This window comes from Micropterus dolomieu, linkage group LG01 (genome assembly GCF_021292245.1).
Source record: "Micropterus dolomieu isolate WLL.071019.BEF.003 ecotype Adirondacks linkage group LG01, ASM2129224v1, whole genome shotgun sequence".
Lineage (NCBI taxonomy): Eukaryota > Metazoa > Chordata > Actinopteri > Centrarchiformes > Centrarchidae > Micropterus > Micropterus dolomieu.
Window position 1 is genome coordinate 9,957,663 of NC_060150.1, and position 19,538 is coordinate 9,977,200.

Consider the following 19,538-nt stretch of genomic DNA (forward strand, 5'->3'; position numbering starts at 1 on the left):
TGAAAGATGGATCTACATTTATGTAATCAAGTGTTACTGTTTATAATTTCAACTCACTGGTATCACCCTACTGTTCACTCACATCCTTGTCAGAGCTTAGTTACTGCTTGTGCAAACATTACCCGCTGCTAGTTCACATTAAAAGCGTTCAACTGGCAAAACACTGGGTGGCTTTCATTGTGAAACAGTATTTTTTGACAGTGCATCAGTTTTAGAAATTGCAGGGAGTAATTGAACGAGGAGCAACCACAGTGAGCTGCTCAATGAGGAGTTTAAGGCAACAGGCTACAGAGCTCCAACTCTTTAGCAAGGGAGGCATATTTACTGTGCCCTGTTGTTATGTGGAAATTGGGGCTGGGCTATATGGCCTAAAAATAAAGCCCAGTAGAGTTAATTTTGGGGATAGTTATTCATATGATGTCATTAAGCACATTGAGTATAGAGGTCCGGAGGTCAGTTTTACATTTTGGGCAGAACGGGAAATACTGAGGTTTCATTTTATGCAGCCTAGCAGGGGTATAGTAATCCCACCCCCCCACCACACACACACACACACACACACAAACACACACACACACACACACACACATATTTTCCCTAGATTTTTATGTCTAGTGTTAAAAGAGAAATACTGACTACCAATCCACAGTGCTTGCAGGACCTAAATGAAAAGCAGCCTAAACTAGAATGTTTCCCACTTACTACCAAGACTTACAAAAATTAACTACCTCCTTCATTCCTTGCCTTCTTTAGTGGGTTTCAGTTCATTACTTTGTTAGACTGGGGAGTTGGGGTGGTGACACAGATCAGTTTGCAAGATCATTAGTAAATCAAAGATAATTAAAGCCAAACAGAGACCTCAGGTCAGGGCTTTCCTCACAGTCCCACAAAGTCCATTTCCATTACCAAACTGCTTGAGAAGGCTGGCTGCTCTCTACTCGAGTCCAGATAGTCATTCACATGTCATTGGAAAATGAGTTAACCTTTCCTCCTTCCACCTAAGGAGAGTCACCTGGAGTGGCCAGTGTGCATAGCATAGCTGATTGACAGCATAGATATACAGACATATACGAATTTTGTCTGAAGACAAGACTTTCTTACTCAACGTTTGGTTGCCATTTCAGTGCAGAAGAATTTTAAAGCACTGTATTCCCGAAATAGAAGGAGTAATGTACCAACCTCCTCGCTCTTATGCCAACACAAACCAGTGGCTCTTATTCATCTCTGACAGTGTCACCAGGGCGATACATGCCCTGATTAATGTCTTTTAAATTGGATAATCCTATACCTCACACACTTGGATGAGAACATGGCACACCTCCATATAGAGTCCCACTGAGCAGTAGCAAGCGATGCGGTAAGATCAAGCTCTCCTGCCAGCAGTGTAGGAGGCATTATACATTTTAGGAAACAGCAGTTGAATGATCATTTATTACTTATATGAGATGCCCACATTATTGTAATCCTGTACCAATAGAGATTTTATTGTTTGTCGCTGGGAACATGGCCCCTCAGGAGTGCCCCTGAATTATCTTGAATCCATATTAAGCACTCTACTTGCATCTCAGTTGTTCATCAGTATTAATGAATATTTCTTGTTTCATCTTGAGGTGCACATCTGAAATCTGATCTAAGATTTGACATCAAGCACATGTGGACCACCTGGGTCTATTTCCATTAATTAAATGAAGCGTAATGTCCATATGAAGGCACAGAGCCTTTTTGTTCAGCATACTGAATATCTTGATCGGATCTCTCGATGCATCATTCATAAATCTATGTACAAGGCCTGGATAGCCTAGTTAACACTACAAAGCCAAACAGAGCTCACCAGGAATGATTTAATATTCATATCACTCAATTACCCTCTAAACAACAATTCAGGGAAAAATGCAGGACATCGTGGATTGATCAGACCTTGTGCATTCACATTCCATTGAACATGCCAGAAGAGGTTGGTTTTGAAGTTGTGACCCCACATCGTAGAAGCAAACGTCTTTCATCAAGTGCATTTAGCCTCTTTCAGTTTGAAGATACATTTCTTACACCTCATAGCAGATCAGAATGGTTTGAAAAGTTCTTGAATGAGAAAATTAGATTATCGACTAGATCGTCTCTATATTAATCGTAATGATTAAGTAATTATACTTTTCGTGTGTGACAAGTTTTCTTTTTAAAGCTTAAACAGACATTCTGTTGTTAGCAAAGACATGACTACAGTCAAACTTCAATTAATGGCTGAGTCCCAAATAGCCACCTACCGTGTTTACTGGCGTGGTGTGGGAACACATTTTGACAGATAAATGCAGGTCTCCATTATATGCCTGGTCAGGTTTTTATGTAAGTTCTTTGGATGTATAAAACCTCTTAAACCCCGGCGATCGCTCCCCTTAAGCTGCTTCTATGCTGCTTAGATTGTTAATACAAATATTTATGTTTAAACTTATGATCAATATGTCAGTCGTCTATGGACACGCTACACATCGTTAGCTCAGTTAGATTCTCCACAATTCAGTCATTCAGTTCATTTAACGGAAACAACAAGCTAAACTCTAAGTCATATAGATTTGCCAGTGTAACCGGCATGGTACAAGAGACAAAAAAAAGTGCCGACTCCCATTACCTTTGAAGCACTCGTTAAGTCTGAATGTGTCCGTTCCTTGATTATTAATATCCCAAGTCCATTGCTCTCTGTCTGCTAACTTATGCCACACTGCTCTCATCCTGCACCGTGTTGTTGTTTTCGTTAAGTTAAAAAATAAAAGCGCATAAGCTGTCTGTCGCAGCTAGATCAAATGAATGTATTTGATATTATTTCATCATTTTTATAAAAGTAATATTCATACTGCTTGAAATAAATAAACTGTTTTATAGTTTCCTATTTCAGGGTAACAGCAACATGGGTAATGTGGCTGACCCTTTAGCATACTTTTGAGAAGTATTTTCTAAAGTTAGCAGGTCGCTCATTCTCCTTGCGCTCTGTACGCCGTGCCTTTACTCTAAAGCTTGAATGCTTCTGTAGGAAGCAAGGAACTGTAGAGAGAGCTTTAAACAGTCTCAGTCAAAGAACGTGCTTTCATCATTTCCCAGCTAGGCACAGCAGCTTTCTCTGAACTGCTCATAGACCTTTCATGCCATCATGCAGACACTGGGGTTGAGGTGGGTGGGATACAGTTAGTGTTTTGGGGGCCTAGCAGGGGTCTGCTAACGCTAAAGTTTGCTTTCTTTAGTGTGAACTGTGATGCAAAAGACTTATTTGCTCTCATTTCTATATTTGGTTTCATTAGTGCGAGTATTTCACTAAAAATGTGCAAACCAGAAAAACGTTTTTACGTGCAAAGACAAACTGTTGTTACCTCATTTCATCACTGTGATGAGCGATCAGCTGTTTTCAGTGTATCAAATTTTCAAAAATATTCAAAGTTTTGAAAGGTTCTGACTTCTCAACCTCAATTAATGTTCACATTATAATTGCACACAATGAGATGGAGCACACACACGCGCACAGCATTTATATGTATGTTATAAATTCCTTTGTTAATAAATTCTGTGTTACTTTCTTTCTGCTATTTCTTTGTGTTCTTGTATTTTCATTTTTTTATTTAGGAGCACATTTACTGCTTGGGGAAAGAAGTTAGCCTAAATCCCTGGTGTGCCTCGGCTTGTAAACAGAAGTCACAATGGAGTTTGGGTAACAGATTTGGTAGTTTGTAGTAAAATCAAATTGCGTTAAAGTGTCTGTGACTTTGACTGAGCATGAAAGTCCATAGCCATGAAGACATTTGTCATTGGTTCATTTTGTTGTGCCAGACTTTCTGCGCATGACTGACTGCAGCTATCACCATCCATTTGTTTATATTCTTTGTCCTTATGAACCTCTCTGCAGTTCATTTTGAAAAGGACACATATCTACATTTCCGTCTAGTCAGTGTGGTTATTTGGTTCAGTATAAATCAGGGGCAAATTAACCTCAAGTTGCCCCTTTTTATTCAGTTTGTTCAGGCAGGTGACACAAGGCCATTCAGACAAGCTCAAGAGTAGAAACACATTAAGAGTAGATAGTGGCTCTTTGACAAGAATTACCGTTTTGAGTTGTCAGATGTAGGTCAGGAGGGCTATAAAAATATCTGCAACCAGACTTACCTCAGCCAGATCCTGCAACTATTTATTTTAGGAAAGCAGGTAGTCAGTTCAGTCACTTTTTCTTAGTTACATAAGACTGGAAAGTATGACGTTAGAGAGGAGATAGTCCGGATGGGATTTGTTGTAGACCACTGAATGTGTGTCCTTATCACTATTTTTAAGAGGTTGAAGGTGTTTGCTTACCCGGCCCGACCTAACAGAGGCAGACCAAACCAACATGTTCTTTCTGAGAGTCAGCAAGCTCCACAAAAGCCTGAATAAAACCAACAAAAAAGCCCTGTTCTATGTATATGAATGACTCACTCACCCAGACGAATGGCCCATGCAGTATGAAATAAATGGACTCCCACAGCTGACATGACACGGCGATATCTACTGTCAGAGAAATCAGTGTCCATCACGCACAAATTGTCTGGTCCCTCTTTGTTTGGCGCAGCAGGGCTTCATTGTGACTTTGCAACACCCGATGTGCTGCTTTCCCTCACACGTTGAAAGAGACATAACATAGAGACAGAATATGCTTACCACTTGGTGGCTCAACAATACTTCAAACTGATTTGTGACTACAGACTACACGTGAACTACACTGCTGTCACATCCAAGAACTCTTTGACTGATATGAATTGCTTACTCATATTTTCTTGGTGTTCTTGAAAAAAAAAACACATTAATATGGGACAGTATTATATTTACAAAATAAAAGCCATTTGATATGGCTAAAATAATTTCTTTAAGCATTTCAGAGCAGGAAAATTATGTTACAGCTCCCCATGAATGTCCAAAACGCATACCTCAGCAGGAGCACTGTGGACTTGTCAAGATGTAGCCCATTATATATTCTCTGGGGAACTGAACTGAATTGCAGATGAGCTTTGAATTATGCATCAACTGCGTGATGACATCACCCCAAAAAACACACACACATAGAACATCTCTGCAAGAGAGGTTATGTCCTCTTGTTATATTCACCTGGAAACATTTTTTGCTACAAATCACACACCCCTGTTATCAGAAAATTCTTACAGTGTAGTTTGTGTTTGGAAGTTCAACCCATCCACTTTGAAAATGTTCCCTCTGCATCCTGTACCATCATTAAAGCATAGGAACAAATTAAAACATGCATTATTGGTTTCATAATAAGGGTCACACTTTGTTAATCTGTGTGGTACACAATGACTTTGTCTGTTTTCTGCTCAGTCCTGTTGGCACTTGAGTTTGGTAGGCAGTAATTGGAGAAGGGTTATAAGGCTTCCTCCAGTGACCTCATTACAGTTTGTCTCATAAAGTGATGTCTGATTATCAAGTCCAAATGAGGTTGAGAGATGCAGCTGAAGAAGCAGGGCAGGGGCATATGGCTGTGCCTTTGACAGTTTGCTGCAGTGGGTTTTTCCTCCTTTAACCAAAAAGAATATTATTGGAACCCTTAAACTCTTGAAAAGTGAAATAGATTATAAATGTTTGGGAGTCGTTTGAATATATCTTGAAGAACACCCATGTCTTTTCCTACTGACCAATGCAAGTCTTAAATCTCACAGTAGCTATCCAGCGCTGCAGTTATCTGTCATATAGGGTCTGGAATGAGCGCTGCAGCAATGTGGTTGGAATGTAAAACATTTGAACAAGTACTCCTGGATCACTTTACCAAATATGCACAACTTCTAGTTTGTTTGCAGTAACCAGAAAGACTTTGTCATACTTCCTGCCACATCTTTTTCCTTCAAAAGCATGAAACTCAGAGAGTGGTGGGTTGTTTGTGTTAATTATAAGCTTAACAGTGCTCTTATGGAAACGTAGCTATAACAGATAGCAAACATGCAAGAAACATTTAGATCGACTGTGAAGTGCCTTCACAAAGTCCCACAATGGAGCATAAATAGTAGTGTCCATAGCATGCACACTGCTTCCTGCTAAAAATCGCACAATGCTATTTTTTGACTTTGATAGATGTGAAAATTAGTCATGCAACACTACATGTGACAAGAAACAATCATAAGTGACTGAAATCTCCATTTACTTTAAATTGAGATTCAGATTGAAAATTAGTGAACGAGTGAATGATTACAGACACATGCTGAGCTCATGTCATGTTGTTCAGACCGTAATCATGAGCAGCTGAGTCAGAATAAATTGCTCACCTCAGCCTCCTAGTTTTAGTCTGAGATATCTGGAATTTCGGACGCCCATGATATGTGTCAAGAAACTGCTGCCGAATTGGCTGCAAAGCCACCATCACTAGCAGTTACATCTAAATAATATCATATCATAATCAATAACATTAACAGTAATAGTAGCAACTAATTCAGAATCAGGTATACGCTGTTTTTATACTGTTTCACTTGTTAACTAACATCTAAGAATATGTTAACACATTAAACATAGCCGCTGCGATGGACTGGCGACCTGTCCAGGGTGAACCCCCCCTTTCACCCGATGTCAGCTGGGATTGGCTCCAGCTCCCTGCGACCCTGTACAAAGGATAAGCGGTTGATGATGGATGGATGGATTAAACATAGCCGAATCAGGCAATTTACATCGTGACTACCACTCTAACTGTAGCAGTAACCATTTTGGAAGAATGTGTGGACAGAAAAACAGAAGTTGTTCCCACTACACGAATGCAACTTTTTGTCAATTAACATGTAGCTTTTTAGCTATACCAAAGGTTTTATTTAAGTAAAAGTAGAAGAGATACTGTTTTTACCACAACTTTATGAGTTTCATTCCAAAATGCTTCTTCTCCACACTTAGAAGACAATCTTAACCTCAAATTAATGGTTCAAATGAGTCTTTCAAAGTGTCACAATAATTTGATTAATTTTTTTTTTCAAAAACTGAATTTCATGAACTGAGTTTCACCTTCATGTACAGTAGCTAATCATTTTGTAAGAACACATGGCATGTTTCCCACACAGACGAGACATCATTTTTAATTGGAACGTATAAAGCTTCATACCCTTCTTGTCAAGTGGAAATGAATTCTTAACTTGTCAGCTTTGAGACGGTTAGAAAACGGCATTGTTTTAAGTTCAGTGATGATGTGTTTTTGAGTTTATAAATTGGGTTTTGGGTCATTCTTAAAACCATTAACCCATAGAGGAGCATAAGTGAACAATCCAAAATGCACTAAAGGGAGTAACAGGATTTTACATTACAGCACATAGGAGATATGCAAATATGTCCATTTTGAATTTTACATCACACTAATGGATTTATTTTAACACCACAACACTGCTTTTCCAGGCTCACACCCACATCCTCTAATCAGCAGAAGAAAATGCAATAACAATCAACCCCTTACTAGACAGTTGTCCTCAAAGTTGCGCAGTACCCGGTTGATTGAGTTGAGGCCATTTGCAGACGACGACCTCAGATAGAAGGGGGAATCAATGCCTGTTTGTCCACTTCTTTGCTCATTAAGGAAACTTTATTCATGTCAGGGTCTGTATACGACAAAGAAAGCTCACAAGTGCACATTTTCAGTCCGAGGAGGGTGGTTTTTCTCCTCCTCAAAGCCCTCCCCTCATCAAAATTCGCCTCACAGAAAGGTTGTGCCAGAGGCCAAAGTCTTGACAGGGGTAGCCCAGTGAGAGGGAAATCAAACAAGTTCCTTTTTTAGGGCCTGGCTGGCCGACCGGCCAGGTTGCCCAATTGTCTATCCGGCCTTAATCTGTATCACACCTTTCCAATTCAGAAAGAAAGGAAGGCAGCCTTACTGTCCATTCATCATCTTTAGTGATTCAGAGTCCTTGGTTACTCATAAATGCTGGTAATACCTGAACTGCGCAGATTGAAATCCTTTCAGGCTTTTCAGTGGACTTTTCACATTCATCTTGGAGCGTAGTTAATATTGAACAGGAGAAAGATGGTGATAAACGTTGGCACAGTAATGTAATCTAAGCCCACTGGACGACCTCTATTATCAGTATAGACCTAATATTGTCAGTGTAATTGGAGTCCATGTTTTGTTTTTATTTTTATTTTTTTTAATTTTTTTTTTCATCAAAATCTAATGAAAACATGATTGCCTTCATGAGTCTCTCAGAAGTAGATGAGGTAAAAAAAGGTCTAATTTTGCAGTGATGGACACATTTGGACCATTTGCTGTTGTAAATGATGGCCTGGTTTGTCCAAGGTCGCACATAGCTCCTGTACTTAAACAGGATTTGGTTGGCCTGTCTGGTTTTAGTACTGCCATATAAGTATGTATTTTGTTTCCAATGTATTTTTTCACTTTAGTTTCAGCAATTTCCTACAAGGAATGTTATTATGTTGAAAGAAATAAAAATGGGGTCAGCTGACAAATTGATGCTAATAATGATAAACATGTAATCATTTCTGTTTTATAATTATTATTACTAATTAATGTATTTATTATTTAGTGAGCCAGACATAAAAACTTTGATTCCTTGTGATCACACGATGACTGTAGCAAACTACCAGTCAATTTGTTGTGTTCTTTGTACTGTAATTCTGAGGTTGTGGGGAAATATGTAAATATGTGTTTATTATTATTGTCTTTCATGATCTCCAGAAAAAAGTATGTTTTTTTCAATGTTCTATATGTGACTTTTTGTAATTTAGATTTTGTAAATGTTTTTTCTATTGCCACATGTTTCGCTTGTTGTATACAGTACTTTTGCGTGCTTTGCCTCTTGACTTGTTAAGCCAGTTGAGAGTATTTTTTCTGCTATTTCCATTGGGCGGCAGTGCCTCTATCCTCAGACCTGAGCTGCACTATATTGCCTGCTAGCTCATGCACTCTGTCTTTAGTGTAAGCCAGTACAAGTAATTCCCACATTGCGATATATATGTATTCTTTTTAAAACAAGGGCAGAAGGAAGATTTCCTCATGTGCGTTTGTTGGTACGATTTCAGTCAGTGCGCCATGTAGAGGATGAAGACTACAGAGGAACGCAGGTCTTCACAGGAGCGTTCACACTGGTACCGGTGTCAAGTCAGACAGTGTAAGGAAACAAAGCCTCTGATGTGTCTTTCAAAATAAAAGCGGTCTAGGCGCATACGTCCTTATTGAGAACGGCCCTAAATACCAGAGGGTAAACAAGGAATCCGTTAAAACTGAACTTGTGAGATATGAATAGATTTGGCAAGATAGCAGTGGACTGCAGCTGTTACCGTGTAGAATCGAGTTATGCCGCCTGTAAAAATTGTATGCTTTGATGACAAATGGCATGCTCTTATTTTCATGACCAAATCCCCTTATGTCCTGTGCTGTCTTGGTCAACTTCTGCACACTCGACGCATCTCGCGTTGACACAGCGGCACTGTGAGAGAGAGAGAGAGAGAGAGAGAGAGAGAGAGAGAGAGAGAGAGAGAGAGAGGGACGGCATCCACTGTGTCTTTTTCTGCACATCACTTTGGAAATTTGCGCTCGTGTAGTCCTGCTTAACGCGGTGCTCACCTGCCGGGGCTGAGCAGACTGATTTAATAGGATAATCAGACTAATTGCCTCCTCTGATATAACCCTTAATTGATTCTGTCGACCATTCCCCTATTCACTGTCATGTCATGATTTTCCTCAATTTCTTCTCTCCTGTTGTTTCAAAGTGACCGGCTGCAGGTGTTTTTGTGTTCTGATTTGCGCCAGTCAATGCTGGCAATATGTAATTTTGGGATAGACGCTGCGTTTTTTTTTTGGAGAAGTGGACTATTTTAAAGCCGGGATTCCTTGTTTTTCTTTTTTAAAAACGCTACTGCTTTACTCTGTACCAGAACAGATTCTGATACACCGCGATGGTGTGGGGCTATCGGAACTGACAGCAGAGTGTACGCTATCATTTGGAAACTGCTTGTGGGTAAGTTATATTTATTTTTCCACCCTAACGTTTCCAAAGTTGGTTTGATGCTCATGCTGCCTTCTGCAGATATGTTTAGACCAGTTTGTGGGCAACAACGGTTAATCTGGATGACGCTGACATTTCACATGCACAGATTTGCATCACTTATCGACGCGTTTTGACAAACGAATTCATGAGCTCATATGGCCCTTTTTCATTTGGAGCGAACGTGTATTCCCCTCAGTTACGCATGAATCCCAGTCGCTCTTTTTGCTTTAGTTGCGGAGCCTGCAAGTGTTCACGGCTGCAGTACGACAGCAAAGTGGGCTGCTTAAGTCTTCTGTATTCTTTCGTAAAACCTAATTATCCAAGCAGAGCGATTATGGTGGGTCGGTGGACACGAGTTGTTAATCTTAGCTTTTATTTTCTCTCGGCGTTAATTGTGTAACACCGTGCGCATTTGCTTGTCGCTCCGGTGCATCAGCTGTGTGTGTGTTTGTGTTTGTGTGTCTGCACGCCCGTGGAAGTGCGCGGCTCCGGTGGGTGTATGTAATGTCTGCACGTGTGCGTGCGCACACCCAAAGCGCGCGTGTGTGTCAGAAGAGGAAGACCAGAAGATGCCAGCTTAGTTATTTCAAAATATTTCTGCTGAGTGATTGCTTGGCCAGTCTCTCTCTGGCTCTTCTCTGTATTTGCTCTTCTTTCCTCTGCTCTCCCCAGCTTCCCTCCCATGCTAAGATGGTTGATGGCCTATGATTGTCCAGATGGATGTTGGAGCTCCACTCTGGCTCTGACCAGACTGGAATTTGCCAGTTAAACATATTATGGAATCAGGAAGTGATACTGATAGAGTCACACACCGATTGAAGTTAAAGCAGATGCCTTCCTTCTTTACCTTTACCAACTACAGATGAGTTACAGAAGGTGATGGCCTTGCAGGTGGCATCTCATCGTTCTATCAAGCAACGGCTGCTGTGGAGATGCTTCTTCTCTCATTTCTTTTTGTAAATCTATTACAAACCATGACCTCCTAAGGCCTACAGGCAGTGTAAATTATATTCAGCCAGGTCCTCCTTAATCGCATAGGGTTTTCTAATTTGGTCAACTTTTTCTCCCCATTTCAACTGCTCGAAAATCTACTTGCACCGTGCTCTGCTCTAAATCTTTCCACTCCAATTTCTTCTTGACACTTTATGCTTTAGGTGTTATCTTGTTGGTTTATGATGTTATTTTTTATACATCTTTATTCATCTCTGACATCTTGGGTTAAGCTTTGCCAAAGGAGCGACTAGCAGCACATGAATTAACAGGTAAGTGGCAGCGGCCACTTAGTGGAAGCCCTACAGCTACATATTGAGCTGAGTCGAGTGCTCTCCCACAGAAATTGATTTAGACAGAGATTATGTCATCCACCATTGGCACTTTTTTTATGCTGGTCAAGTTTACCCGGCGGCATTGAATTCCTCCTCCTGCTCCCTGATGAATTAAGTGTAGGTTTAAAGGGCATGTTAATGCACCAGTAAAGACGTTGTTTCATTGACAGGTTTATTACAATTTTGAATACTTCATCACATCGCGTGTGAATGCTTCCCTTTCGACACCGTATGGATGAATTCCCACACTTGAACATCAAAGCTGCACGGACAGTTCTGCAATATTTGCAACTCAATGCAATGAGTTACTTGTTATTTGTAGTGTTTACATCATGATGTGTCATAAAATGTAACTGACAGAAAGGAAATGATCAACCCTGTGGTTTTGCCCATAATAACTGACAATTAATCTTATTTTCTTATTTGATGAGGCAAACGTCACTTGTCTTGCCCTAAAATATGCTAAAGCACACCATGACAAACATTGGTGAATAGCACTTAACCCGTTGAGCTTACAGTGCTCTCTGGTAGACAGAAGGGTCTGAAGACATCACAAGCTTTTCCCCTTCCTGTCTTGATTGATACTTTTAATTTCCAAGGAGCTGTCACCAAAGCCTATTGGCCTTGGCTTTGCAATCACGGGACGGGCAGTCATAGGCTTTCAAATGAAAGAGTTCATTAATATGGTGGGAAATAAGGGTTGTCTTGCTGTGGAATATTGGCTCTATGTGAGGAGTGATTGGAGCAATTGATGAAGATTTGTGAGCAAGAAAGTTGGAGTGGAAGTTGAGAGGGTGCCACCTCAATCATGGCTATTAGATTACATTAATAAGACTCAAGGGGAAATGAACATACTGACAGGTGTTCCAGCTTTTGTGTTTATGCGTGTGTGACCATGTGCATGTGTGTAAATATCGTACTTAAGCTTGAGCACCTTCCATTCCCGCTCCGAACTGCTGTGCTGACTTATTGACTGTTGTGAAATCTGAGTATTAGAAGCTGTGGACTACATGCATAACAGACACTCTCTCCATTAAATCTTTTGAAAATCCAATTCCCGTGAAGATGAGATTCCTCTTTCCCCCTGCCTTGTTCCATTTTCCATCGCAATCATTGAGCATCGATCTGATTCAAAGCTATTTATTTTTGTTGCAGCCATCATGTCATGAATTGACAAGTATGGTAGATCAGGTAGATTACAATATGTCTGGGCATGTTGCTTCGCCCATACAAAGAAGAGTCATGGTTACCAAAGGTGAATACCTAAATTTCAATCTTTCTAAGGACTTTTAGGCTTTAGTCAAAAAGTGTTTTCAGGTACAACTTTCATTGCATTGTTTTATCTTAGCCAAGATGACAGATTACAGTAAGGAGAACTTTCTTTAAAGCCGTGGTTGTGGCCTTTTTTGCTTGCTTTGAAAAGGAGCAGTGTCTACTTGTGGCCCCATCATAGTTTGCTGGTTCCTGCAACAAAATAGCAGTTTTTCCCTTCTCAGACTTATTACCTTTGAAAATTATTTTTGACGCCTGAATTGGGTAATTGTACGTAGTATTTCACAAGGAAATTCTTTCCTATCACGCTTGTTATCTGCGGACCCCTCAGATTTATCTTGTGACCCCTTGGGGCTACTGACCCCAAGGTTGGAAATAATTTTTAGAGAATAAAACAAGTTTGGAGAAATATTTTAAACAATTACAATCACTATAGCAGTTAATTTCTGCGACTCTATCAAGGTATCAGGTATAGACATTTCATTTCTGTGATTCTGTGCTAGAATGATTAATCGATTAATGGATTAGTCATTTGACAGAAATAAAATCAACAATTCTGATAATATAGCTGTCCAGCAAAACCATTCACTGGTTCCAGCTTCCAGAGTTGCAGGGTTTATGGGTTCTCAGAAGTAGTGATGAGAAGATTTTGGTTGTTGTTTCTTTTCATAGCCTAATAGCAGTGAATTGATTAACTGAAAAGTTGACCACCAGATAATAAAAATAATAATTCATTGTGGCCTTAGTATAATTTATTTAGTTTTTTGGATCATGTCCACTGTGAACACTGCCGTGCTAAATTCATTCGGATCATCTTAAATAATTATATCTGGGGGGTTGATATGATCACATACGAAATTGACTGCGTGTGCTAGACCATTGTGGCTAATGTTACATATGAAAGAGTTGGATTGCTTTATGGCATTGTTGTATATGAATTTCTTTGGTTTGGGTCAGTTAATTTCCTCAATTAGCCAAAAACAGACACACCGGTGAGATTATTTTATCCTTAAGCAGTTTCTCAAGTAATTTTACAGAAAAGTTATTAAATCACTATATAACAATATCATAATATAGAATAACTTAAAAAGGATAGCTCAAATCAATGAATCTGATTGGTTATTAGCCATCACAGCTGTAGATACTGGTTATGACACAATTGGATATCACTCCGCTTATAAAAAAAAGTCTAATCACCCATCCCTAAATTATACCATCGATATATATTCTGATCTGCTTTTTTGTAAGAATTGGATCTGACAATATGTGTAAATACCTGCCTGGAGGACTCCAGGGAAGTTTTGCACATTCTAATTCACAACAGTCTAAAACAGATGTAATTATTTACGGTTCACTGATCCAAAGTCTCGCCTCTATTAGTTACTGTTGCTAGGTCGGACAACCGTGACAAAAAGAAACATGGCAATGTCGTTTCTGATTAGCCGGGTGCCATAGTGCGTATTAGGTTTCTGGACTATAGGTAATATAGGTTCAAGACGCCGACAGCAAAGAATGCAGTATGCGATGGAAGGATAGGCCTGTGGGACTACGGATGGAAATTAGCTTGTAGCTACAATCCGACATGTTTACATGCATGCATTCCATGTTTGTTCATTAACATGTACTGTCCCAATCAAATAAATAAATAAAATAAATATTCACAATGTTAACTTTTGTGAACAAGACAAAACGACTTTAGACTCAATGGTCTCAACGGAAAAGAGAAAACGCCACAAATTCTTTGCGTAGAGAATGAGAAGACTATCGGTCAATGTTGCTCCTGCACTGCTGTGTATGTGTCCCCTTTTCACCTCCTGGGGATCACTAAAGTACTTTATCTATGTACTTCGTGGATATACAAATAAATAAACCCAAAAGTTACCTTGTGGCAGCACATAACCGTACAGAGATAATTTTAAAAAAGCAGCGTTAGATGATTTTTCTGGCTCATGATAATTCATTTCATGGGATGGCTGTGGCCTACAGGTAGAGCAGGTTGCCCACTAACCGGAAGATCGGAGTTTCACTCCCCAGCTTCGGCCATCTCGGATGTCGAAGTGTCCTTGGGCATGATGCTAAACCCCAAAATACTCCAGAAGGCTGTGCCTTCAGTGTGTGTGTGTATGTGAATGATTACTTTCTTTCTGATGCCTTGGTATAGCCTCTGCCATGTGTGAATGTGGTGTTAAGCACGTAGAGTGGTCGGAAGACTAGAAAGGCGCTATGTAAGTACGGTCCATTTACATGTCACATGTATAGAATAGATCAACAAATGGACAATCAGGGTGACAAAATTCTAAATAGATTGTAAACATTTATAAAGAATCGATCTGGGAGGACATGGAGCAACTTCCATGTGTCGGTAAAAAGACCTGTGCCACGCAATCTCCTCTCCGCCATGGAGACCTTGAAGAGTACATACGGAGTTCAACAGAAGAAGTTTGCTTTGTCCTCTAATCTGTTTCCTGCAGAAATTGGAATCTCAACCCGTTGTATCCTTTTCAGAACATAGTAACCTCGATTACTTCCGGATGGAAAACTGGGCTCTATGGAAAAAAAATGGCCTTCAAAATTGGCCCCCCATTCACTTTGTGGCCCCTGAGCTCTCTGCACACCCTTCCTAGCTATTATTCAGTTGAGAGGTATCAAAAGGAATGGTCTTCTTTGCAAATCATTTTCATGGGCCACTTATTTTTAGACCTTGATCTGAATGCCTTGATGTATGTGAACAGAGCTGAGTGTCTGCCACTGCTTTATTTACTTTCTGCATGTAATGGTATTCTTAGCCTAACAGAGCATCCCTCAATACCACAATAAAAGGATGGTAATGGCATAATTTCCAACTGTCTCTTTACATTGTTTTTGAAAAAAACATATGCTAGCTATTCTGTGTGTGTGTGTGTGTGTGTGTGTGTGTGTGTGTGTCAAATGCAATTTAAAATGCTTTATTTTCTCATTTGTTACAGCAGAAAATAAAAGGGCTTGGGGTCAGCCACAGTGGAGCATGCCCCGGAGCTTAAACATTATACTGGTCAATTGTAACACGGCTAAAATGAAGAAAGAGGCGATATAATACTTGTGTTGGACTTCCTCTGATGAAATGGCCATCTGAGGCTGATCAATTACCTCAATACACAGTATTTTTCTTTGCTAGGGGCAAGTGATGTTTAAAATGAATGCCTTTTCCACCCGTTTTAATCAGCAGTAACATGAGAAGCCCATTGCTGTAAGTAAGAGGGCAGAATTATCATTTTTATCCTTTTCTTTTCAGCCCCACTGTCATTGTGCCATGTCTGGAGGTGATCCTCTGAGGCCCATCCAGCCTAGAAAGATGAAGTTGATGTGTTTTAGATAGCTTTTAGAGAGATGTGGATAGAGGATGGAAATTGCATGCCAGGGGAAGCAAAATGAGCAATTTTTCCTCCCATTTCCCCTCCTCTCTTCATCCGATCTGTGCTTACTCATTCATGAAGGCTTTGTTGTGACATTCCATACGTTGGTGTGGAGATAAAAAATAGCACTAAATGCCAGTTGGCGGGAGAAAAAAAGGGGGAAAAACTTGGACTACATTATTGTGCAGGCTAACTGCATAGCAGAAGAAATACAGCTCTCTAATGTTATCAAAACACTATCACAAATATCAATATTTATTCACATTCTGACTGTATTCTAAGTGGCTGGTGTTGAGATATATTCTCAGTATAAAATATACAGCATCGACTTGACAGGGAGCACCGTACATATCCATGAACACATACTATTTGCATATGGTGTATGAATGCATACACCGTGCTTGCTTCTGTAGGAAACCTGATATTCTTTCGCACCAAATTCTCCCCTCTGAGCCAGGCAGGACCTTAAATAGAACAAATACATCAAGGGAGTAATAGTGAGTGAAATCAAGAAGCGCTTCATTAGCAATTCTTCATTTGTCATTAGCAACTACAAATGCGACCTGGGGCAACATGGTAATTACAGCTATTTTTATACATATATTTCAACAAGCCTCTAGTTCTAGATGGGTCTAGTAGTGTAGGATTCAAAAGAAAACACAAGTGGCTGTGTAGGTGTGGGTGAGTTGCTCTGTTATATGTTATATATTCTTGTAAATGCGATTCAGGAAGTGTAGTCTGAGTAACTTGTACATGAATTTGACGGATTATTAGACACAGAAAAACTACACTCTGCAATTTGGAAGACTATGGGAGGATTTTACACCTCTGTAAAGTTATCACAGATCAATAATTGTATCCTCCATGGCAGTTATTTGTGCCATAAACAATAAATTTACCCCATTTATGTTGCAAAATAATCCACCCGGAATGCAAAAAAGATTTGATTGGCCTATGGAATGCTTTGCCAGGTGACGATCCAGTGCATGGGATAAGTAATAGTCAGTGCCAGAGCATTTTATTTCAAAACCTTTTCTGTGATTGCCCCCATTTTCTAGCACCTCTTAGTATATTATGTGAGCTTTGAAATGTAAAACCAACATTATGTACAGTTTGACCCAGTCCAGTTACATGCATGGCTGGCAGCATCATCTTTATACTCAGACATAACAATTCCAGTAATAATCCAATTTCCAGTTTGGCTAATGATGGTAATAATTTTATGCTGCTGTGTCATCCTTTGCGTTACAGCTGGGAGGGTTGCTGGTGCCTTTTCTGTGCCTTTTACCCAGCCAGAGCGCGGCTCTGTTTCCCCCTTGCTGGACCAGACCCGCAGAGACTGGCTCTCAACAGGGTTCTTGATTTATGGGCCACTTTACAAGAAGGGCCTGGGGACGCAACACTCCTTGTCCAACGATATTGAATCTCAGCTGCCGAGCATGGAGATGTGGGTCGTCTGTTATAGTGTGAAAGCTTATTTGCATTGCGCTGTTAAGCTCTCAGTGGTAACTACAGGATGTCTGCTCACCTTAGCACTTAAGTTTATTTTTGCTTGCGGGGCTGTTTGGTCCAGACATGTAAGGGACATTTTTGGAGAAAAGGTGCAGTGAAGACAAATAGCTTTCACGCTGACAGGGTTGTGGTTGTGCCTTCTTTTGCAATGTGGAACCCGTGAATATATACAGAACAGAAACGGAGTTACTTGGCAAGTGCAGGTTTGTGCAACTGCCTTATGAGGAGATGCATGCTTTGCTTTGTTTAGTTTAAATGTCAGCATAACAGCCATATTCTAATCAAATAATTTCAAAGCCACATGCTGCATATCCATCATTATCCTTAGAATTGTGCATTCATCAGTGATGAAAGCTGGGGTACTTTCAAGCAATGTACAGCCTCAACAGACAGATACATTGACTGTGCAATTTCAAGCACATTGTCAGTTGGAACAAAGACTTTGATTATTTGTTCAACGGCTTTGTTTGTTTTGTTGCTGTTGGCTGGATTGTGCATTTGCTCTGCTTTTGGCTCAAGTCGATTCTTCCTAGCGGTTGATTTGATAAGAAAAAATCAGCAAGATAAATGTTTAGCAGCCTTAATGATTATAGTTGCTGTAGGGTAGGCATTTATTAACTTGTGTTAATAATCTGACAATCCTCTTTCATTCCCCCTTAAATCAGCCCACAGTTCTGCTGCTTAGACAAGACAGTATATTCAGCTGAAGTGATTTGGCCAACTACAAAGACTGCCAGGGCATTATTTGTCATTTTTGTAGGCCTTTACCTTCTACATTTTTATGATTTAAGAACATTTATGTTAGACATTTTATCTGTCCCGTATTATGTCTCCCTGTAATCTATAAAACGCTGTAGTACTACAGGATCTCAACTATCCTGCTTCCTTTAAAGAGCAACCAAAAAAAAGACATATCCAATGAAATCTTTTCCTACTGTTATACTGTAAAATATGCAGTGTTTTTATACTTTCTTAAAGTCAGAGCTCCTTGAAGAACTCCGGCTTTGATGCTCTCCAGTGAATAGCATTAGCATACTGTAGAGTTAGCTAGAGACTCGTCAGTTCAGCAGCAGATCAGTCTCAGTGTCACAGATTTAAATTTAGGTGTTGAGTAAAAATGTGTGTTAGAGGTTGTGTGTGAAAGAGATAAAGGGAGAAATGCTCCAGCCCGTGAATACCTCATCGTTGCCATTGGAAGTCTCAACCTCGGCTTGATGAATTTTCATTTGCTTTAGCATTGGGAATGTTTCTGTGAAATACACCTACTGCTGCTATAGTTAGATGTATCGGATGTGTCATCCAGCAGCTACTGTAGCATGCTTCCTCTCGAGGTGAATCCTGTTTCAGACCTTGAACTCTGATCGTGTTTGAGGGTTTGATTGACACCAGCATACAGATCAAGTGTTGGGGTGCGGGGGAATGCGCATGAGTTTAACTGACTTTCTGGATTCTGTTACACAAGTACCTTTGAGAAAGAGCTACTCCTACTGAAACGACACAGATCTTCTCACATAGCTGCTGCAAGAATGAAATACAAGTTGTTGGATGAGCCACATTTCTTCTTACGTCAGCGTAAGTGTGCAGTGGCTGTTCTGACAGTATAGAGGGATTAATTTTGCTTTAAAGTTGTGACAACATCTCAGTACTACAATATGTGCTACATGATCTGGGGAATTGATTGCCTGTGACGTGTTAACAAGAAAAGTGTGTGTTTGAGGCTGGTAGCATCCTTTCAACGAGTGCTAAATGATCTGCGATGTAGCAATAGGGCATAATCTTCAGTATCAATTTGGCAGCATGTGAATCATCACTGTGCTGTTTTGCTATAAATCCATATCCATCAGAGTTCATTTAAAACTTTCAGACAGTTTGAATAGCAGCTTCAGTGCCCATAGCAACTGTGAGTGAACAAACAACTCATTGACAACCTTAATAATTGTCTGTGTTTTGAAAAATCAACATCTTTTAACAATGTAAAATTTGATCTGCGAATACGACAAATTGATTTAATCTTTTAAATCACATCCACAAAGTTTTATAGACAGTTATAG

General features: G+C 39.9%; 1 protein-coding gene and 1 long non-coding RNA gene across 4 annotated transcripts in view; one reads left to right on the plus strand and one right to left on the minus strand.

Moving 5' to 3' along the window:
• Positions 1 to 19,538, minus strand: part of LOC123974937 — an 85,497-nt gene that overhangs the window by 19,767 nt on the left and 46,192 nt on the right. The window lies entirely within an intron of this gene.
• Positions 9,787 to 19,538, plus strand: part of LOC123974925 (interleukin-1 receptor accessory protein-like 1) — a 242,479-nt gene continuing 232,727 nt past the window's right edge. For all 3 annotated transcript variants that reach the window (XM_046055958.1, XM_046055964.1, XM_046055970.1), the window contains exon 1: positions 9,787 to 9,956. The gene's annotated coding sequence lies outside the window, so the exon portion shown is untranslated. The remainder of the gene's footprint in view (positions 9,957 to 19,538) is intronic.